This window comes from Pinus tabuliformis, chromosome 8 (genome assembly GCF_031772625.1).
Source record: "Pinus tabuliformis cultivar Carrire ecotype Pingquan chromosome 8, CPIR1, whole genome shotgun sequence".
Lineage (NCBI taxonomy): Eukaryota > Viridiplantae > Streptophyta > Pinopsida > Pinales > Pinaceae > Pinus > Pinus tabuliformis.
In genome coordinates, this window is record NC_142294.1 from 1,313,084,622 (window position 1) to 1,313,091,067 (window position 6,446).

Here is a 6,446-nt window from a genome sequence, read left to right on the forward strand (position 1 = left end):
AGACGTCAACTATACTCACTTGGATTTTCTGGGGGGTTCACTTCACTCAAGACGGTTAAAGTGGAGGAACTTGGTCCAGTCTATTCATTAAGCAGGTTGTCGGCGTAACTGTTCCACCCGCCATTTCTGTACTGAATCCTGCGAGGTTGGACCTAATCACCAACTAGCGCTTTTGGTCCGGAAGATACTGTTTGTGTTTGGTTTGACGCCCTAGATTCTTTAGGCGTGTGATTCAAATTTGTTTGGTTCTTTAGAGGCTTTAGGTGGTTTGATTTGAAATTTTATTTTGTTTTCGTGTGTAGTAGTTAAAAGTTTTAGCTGTGGCGGAATTACCGAGACAGTCCCGTAGAATTCGAGGCCAGTCTCCTGAAGTTGTTTCTGTGGCCGAATTGTTGAGAAGATCCCGTAGACTTAGGGGTGAACCTCCTCGAGACGACCCCAGTAATTTAGAAGGTTTAAAGGTCCTTGTAACTCCTCCTAGTGGCAGTAGAGTAGGTTCACCTGAAGAAGGAGAATCTTCCTTGGTAGTCCATCCAGATTACCAAAGTTTAGAGACAGGTTATAATCCCGAAGCTGTTATAGTTTCTGAGCTTGTTGGTAGTTTTTTGTCTGCTAGCGATACAGGCGAAGAACTAGAAATATCCGAACCTGTTACTCCGACTCCTAGTATTCCTGATTCACCGAGAATAGAAAGAATTATTACCGAAAATCTTCCTGTTGGTTTGATTGCTATAGAAGAACTTGTTCCAGAGGAAGAAATAGGCGTCTCTGATCCTGAAGATCAAATTACCCTTGATCTAAGGGAGCGTGAATCCATCTTTTACAGTCCTCCTAGAAGTACTACTTGGTACCTTTCGTTAACCAATTATTTAGACAACTTTGGGCTAGGTTTTTCTACACCTCGTACTCCTTTTCCACCTGGAGGTATTCATACTCCTGTAAATATGTCTGGTCAGTCATCTGTGTTTACACAAAGTCCTGAATCTTTTTTACATGGCGGTCCTTCTGTTCCTACTGGGTATCAATCTCTTTCTGGTACCTTTGCGGGAGCATCTCCTCAACCCATTGATCATGGGTTATTAGTTGGAAACAGTGGTAATGTACCATTGAGTGTAGGAGACATTTACATGATGTCAGGTTCAGTTCCCGTTACCCAACCTCAAGGTGGCCAATTACCGCCTGGGGGGCAGCCTTCGTTAATGCCTGGGGGGCAACCTCAAGGTACTTCATTCGTGTCTGGGGGGCAACCTCAAGGTCAGTACGCTCCTATGGGGCAATACATACCTCAAGGTCAACCCCAGCCTCAATATGTACCCCAAAGTCAACCTCAGTATCAATATCAACCTCAAGGATGGCAACCTCAAGGATGGCAACCCCAAGGGTATCAACCCCAAGGGTATCAACCTCAAGGATACCAACCTCAAGGTCAAGGTCAACCCCAGTACCCATATTTACCTCAAGGTCAATACTCAGGTCAAGGTTATCAACCACCTCAAGGGCAATCATATGGGACTGCACCTTACAATTATCAATCCTATCCTCAATCCGGCTATGGATCTCAGTACCCTCAACCTGTTATGGGTCAATACCCTGGAATGTTAGTGTGGGATCCGTCACAGGGTCAACAGATGTTGCAGCCAAGTATACAGTCGGTACCTCAAGCAGGACAACCTGTAGTTCCTGGTCCACCCCAGCAACCGCAACCTGTCCAGTCAAGTGTTCAGACCCCTGTAACTTCGGTAGTTACTCAGCCGCCAATTGCACCTAGTACTCCATCTCAAACGGCTGCTGCAACTACCGCTACATCTACCATACTTACTTCTGGAGTATCGACGGCTCCGGTTTCTACTGTCTCTGTAACCACTCCTCAGACATCTGTACCGTTGTCTGGATCTACGATTCAAACCACAGTCCAGATGCCTGTAGGCCAACCTGGTATAAGTACGGTTGTTACTACTCAACCTCAATTTGTTCAACCTCCGTACCAGGGACAGTATCAACCTGGGCAAGCTGTCCAACAACCGGTTTACCAGTATCAACCGTATCCTGGGTACACTTATCAACAACCTCAGCAACCCCAGTACGGTCCGGTTAATCCTGGTTTTCCAGGAGGATATAATATCCCAAATGCGACTCCTGTTCCTAGTTATCCTGGATATCCTCCTCCTGGGGCCGGTATTGTGACCCAGAGTTTTAGAGATCCTAACCGGCAGTTACCGTTTATCGCAACTTTGGATTTACCAGACTTGACGCGCCTAACGAACGATCCAATTCAATATCTTCCGTTCTGGCCGCCAATGCCAAATAAGTTGCCCAGCGATATACCCAAGTTCGAAGGTAAGTCTGGAGAGGATCCGTCCAATCACGTGATGACTTACCACCTCTGGTGTGCTTCAAATTCCATCTCGGATGATTCGATCCGCTTACGTCTTTTCCAGCGTACACTCATTGGTCTCGCGGCCAAGTGGTACATTGAGTTACCACGGGCCTCTTTTTACAATTTTAGCCAGTTAGCTACTTCGTTCTTAACTCATTTTCAGTTACCAGTCAGATACGATAACGGTACAGAGTTATTAACTTCACTAAAACAATCAACCTCCACGTATATTTCAGATCACATCCATGAGTGGAGACGTCGAAGAAGGTTAGTGAAAGTTTTTATCCCGGACCAAATCTTAGCTGAATGGTTTGTTAAATCATTATTACCAAGAATTACTGAAGATGTAGCTAAGGCCGGAGTAGTTACTGAGGAGCAAGTCATTGCTCAGGCACAATACCTTGACTTAGTTTACACGTAGTCGGGTACATTACACGAGAAGATTCCGGATCTTCCAAAGTCGAACCAAATCGCTGCTGCTCCTTCGGGATCTCATGCCGCTGATGGTATGATTGGTATCGTGACTACAAAGAGCAAGAAGAAGTCTTCCAAGGCTTCAACTACTCCTATTATCACTTTGCCCGATTCCCCGACAGGAGAGTCTTCTCCTGAACTTACCGCCGATATTCACGCTGTAGAGTCATCTACGGCCAAATCAAAAAACGGTGGAAAGAAGAAAGGAAAGAAGAAGGCTAAAGCAGACAAGGCTCCGAAGGAGAAAACTGAAAAGTCGGAAACCAATGACGAAAAGCGCAAACCTCGATATCCTTGTCTTATTTGTGAAGAGGATCATTTTACGAGAGATTGCCCTCATCGGGCCGAGGTAGTGAAAATAGTCAAAGGTTCTCCCACTCCTGCTGTGTTAAAAAATCCATTTCCGGAGCAGGAGAATAAGATGATAGGTTCTTCCTCGAATGCCAGTGAAGAACCCATTTTGATGATGTCTCATGTGAGGATTGCGACTCGATCGCAAGATTATGGTAGTAAGAATCCTGTTGATGGTAAGGAAGCAGAATCTTCTCACTCTAACCCATCAACCTCAGCTCCTGGTTCCGATCCACTACAGATCGAGAAACCTAACCCAGACTTAGTAATTAAACCGCCCGCCAAGGGTGTACTTCGAAGGTCTGCTTTCAATCCACATGCGAGAGCGGCCCAGAATTACAACATTGTTGAGGACTTAGTTGTTTCACCCTCAGCAATGTCGGCGTTAGAAGTGCTGCAATCATGTCCAGCACAACGAAAATTGCTTTTGTCGGCTATAGGAGCTGTTGACGTTCAGGATCCGAATCTAATGATCTTCGATCTAGAAAATAGTACACCACGACTCCCCCATCAAATGGCTTTCCAAATTCCAGTGATAGTCAAAAACAGGCCTATTCATCGAACTGTGATTGATGAGGGAGCTTCTACGTGTATTATGTCTATTCAATGTTGGAGATCCCTTGGTTCTCCTTCGTTGAACCAATCCCCCACCATCCTTAAGGCCTTTGATGGCCGTGGGTTCCGTCCGTTTGGTATTTTACAAGAATTGCCTATAGGGGTAGAAGGTAAAACCGTTAGTCTGGATGTGGAAGTGGTTGATGCCCCTCTAGACTACAACCTTCTTTTGGGTCGAAGTTGGTCATATGCTATGACAACGGTCGTTTCATCGGTCTTCAGAGTAATTAAGTTTCCACACAACGGTAAGATCGTGACAATTGATCAGCTGACATACTTTTCATCCGACCCAGCCTCTTCAGAGAGTATCCAGCATGTCGGTAAGACGACAATCCCTTATAGGGACGTTGGTGTAGGTTTAGTTAAGGATTCCGGTTTACTGGGAACTTTTCCTCTCCCTCCACTCAGCGTAGAACCTTCGTTTGCAACAATTCATATGATTACATCAGAAAACATTATTTATGATGATCCTTGGTATGTTCCATCTGACTCTGAGTTAGACTCATTCGGTGATGCTATGCCCTTGAGTCCGTATGAAATTGCTTATGAAGCTCTTATGTCTTTTACCGACTTTCATTCAACCGAAGTCGACCAAATGAATGTGGTCAGTGAAGAATCACTTTTCACCTCAACCTTAGAACGGATAGCGTTTCCCGAAGTCGTGTCATCTGACGAACAACTTCGCGAAATCCTAAGTGTAGACGATCTACCATGGGAAGATCTCCATCACAGATCTTCGTTTTTACCTAAGGATGATGCATTTGAAAATGATTTTTCATCTATCTTTACCGCTGAATATGTCAAAGACGCTCAGGATCCAACGAAACATTCTGATTCAGAGTTGAATTTAGGGAATATTTCTCGTACTATTCCCATTGATATTTCAGTGAAACCCGGAATTGAGGAGAACATTCATATAGGTGCCTCATGTACAGAAGAAGAAATCCAAACTTACAAGGCCCTATTCCAAGAATTCCGCGATGTGTTTGCATGGTCTTACGAGGAAATGCTGGGAATCGATCCTGCCATTGTTGTTCATGAAATCAAAACCTACCCGGATGCTAAACCCATCCGGCAATCGTTGCGTCAGATTCACCCTCGAAAAGCGGCTGCGATTAAAGCAGAAGTCGAAAAGCTGTTGAAAGCAGGTTTCATTTATCCGATCCCGTTAACGGATTGGGTATCGAATATTGTTCTCGTCAATAAAAAACAAGGAACAATAAGAATCTGTATCGACTATAGGGATATCAATCGAGCTTGTCCAAAAGACAACTATCCTACGCCTTATATCGATCAAATTATTGATGATTGTGCCGGAAGTGAAATGTTTTCCTTCATGGATGGTTTTTCGGGCTATAATCAAATCAATATTCTACCTGCCGACCAACCAAAAACGGCATTCATTTGTCCATGGGGAACATTTGCTTATTGCAAATTACCTTTTGGGCTTAAGAATGCCGGGGCCACTTTTCAACGGGCGATGTCTTACGCATTTCACGACATCAAGCACATTGTGCAACCGTATCTCGATGATTTGCCTGCTCATTCTTTACGACGAGCTGATCACCTTGACCACCTACGAGCAATCTTTATGAGGTGTAGGCATTATCGAATTCGGTTGAATCCCCACAAGTGTGTTTTCTGTATAGAAACAGGTCGATTGCTGGGATTTGTTGTTTCAAAAGCCGGCATTCGCGTCGATCCCTCGAAAGTCGAAGCAATCATCAAATTGCCTCCTCCTTCGAGTTTGCGCCAACTCCAAAGTTTGCAAGGGAAAGCGAACTTTTTACGTCGATTCATCCCAAACTACGCCGAGGTCACTAAAGGTTTTACACGGTTGTTGAAACAGAACGTTCAATTCTTTTGGGACGAGATTGCCCAACAATCTTTTGATGCACTTAAACACGCGTTGACCCATGCACCGTTATTGCATCCTCCCAACTACAACCAGGACTACTTCTTATACCTCGCAGCTTCACATTCCACCATTGGGATGGTGTTAGTTCAAGAAGATGAATTCGGAGCAGAACATGTGATATATTATCTCAGTCAAACCTTAAATCCCACTGAGTTAAAATATTCGCATGTGGAGAAATTGGCCCTGGCAGCCGTTCAAGCTGTCCAGCGTTTTCGTCACTACATTCTTCTCCGTAAAACTACAGTTATTTCGGATTGCAACCCTATGATTTACATTTTGACAAAACAATTGCTAGGGGGCAAGTACTCTAAATGGATCGTTATCCTGCAAGAGTTCGACTTGGAGTTCGAGAAGTCCAAGTCTAAGAAATCCTTAGTTTTTGCGGAATTGATGTGTGATTTCCCGCATACTGACACAGAGACTGTGGCAGAAGAGTCCATTGCGGACGAATCTTTGTTTCTTATCAGTACTTTAGATCCGTGGTTCGGGGATATAATCATCTATCTCCAAACCCAAACCTTTCGGCCTGAAGCTTCCAAAGCAGAACGGAGGAAAATTAGGTTTCAATCCCAGCAATACAAAATTATTGGAGATACACTTTATCGCCGGGGGGCAGACTTAGTTTTTCGACGTTGTCTAACTCACGAAGAGGCTGAGAGAGTTTTGAATGATTGTCACTCTGGAGCATGTGGCGGTCATATGTCTGGGTAT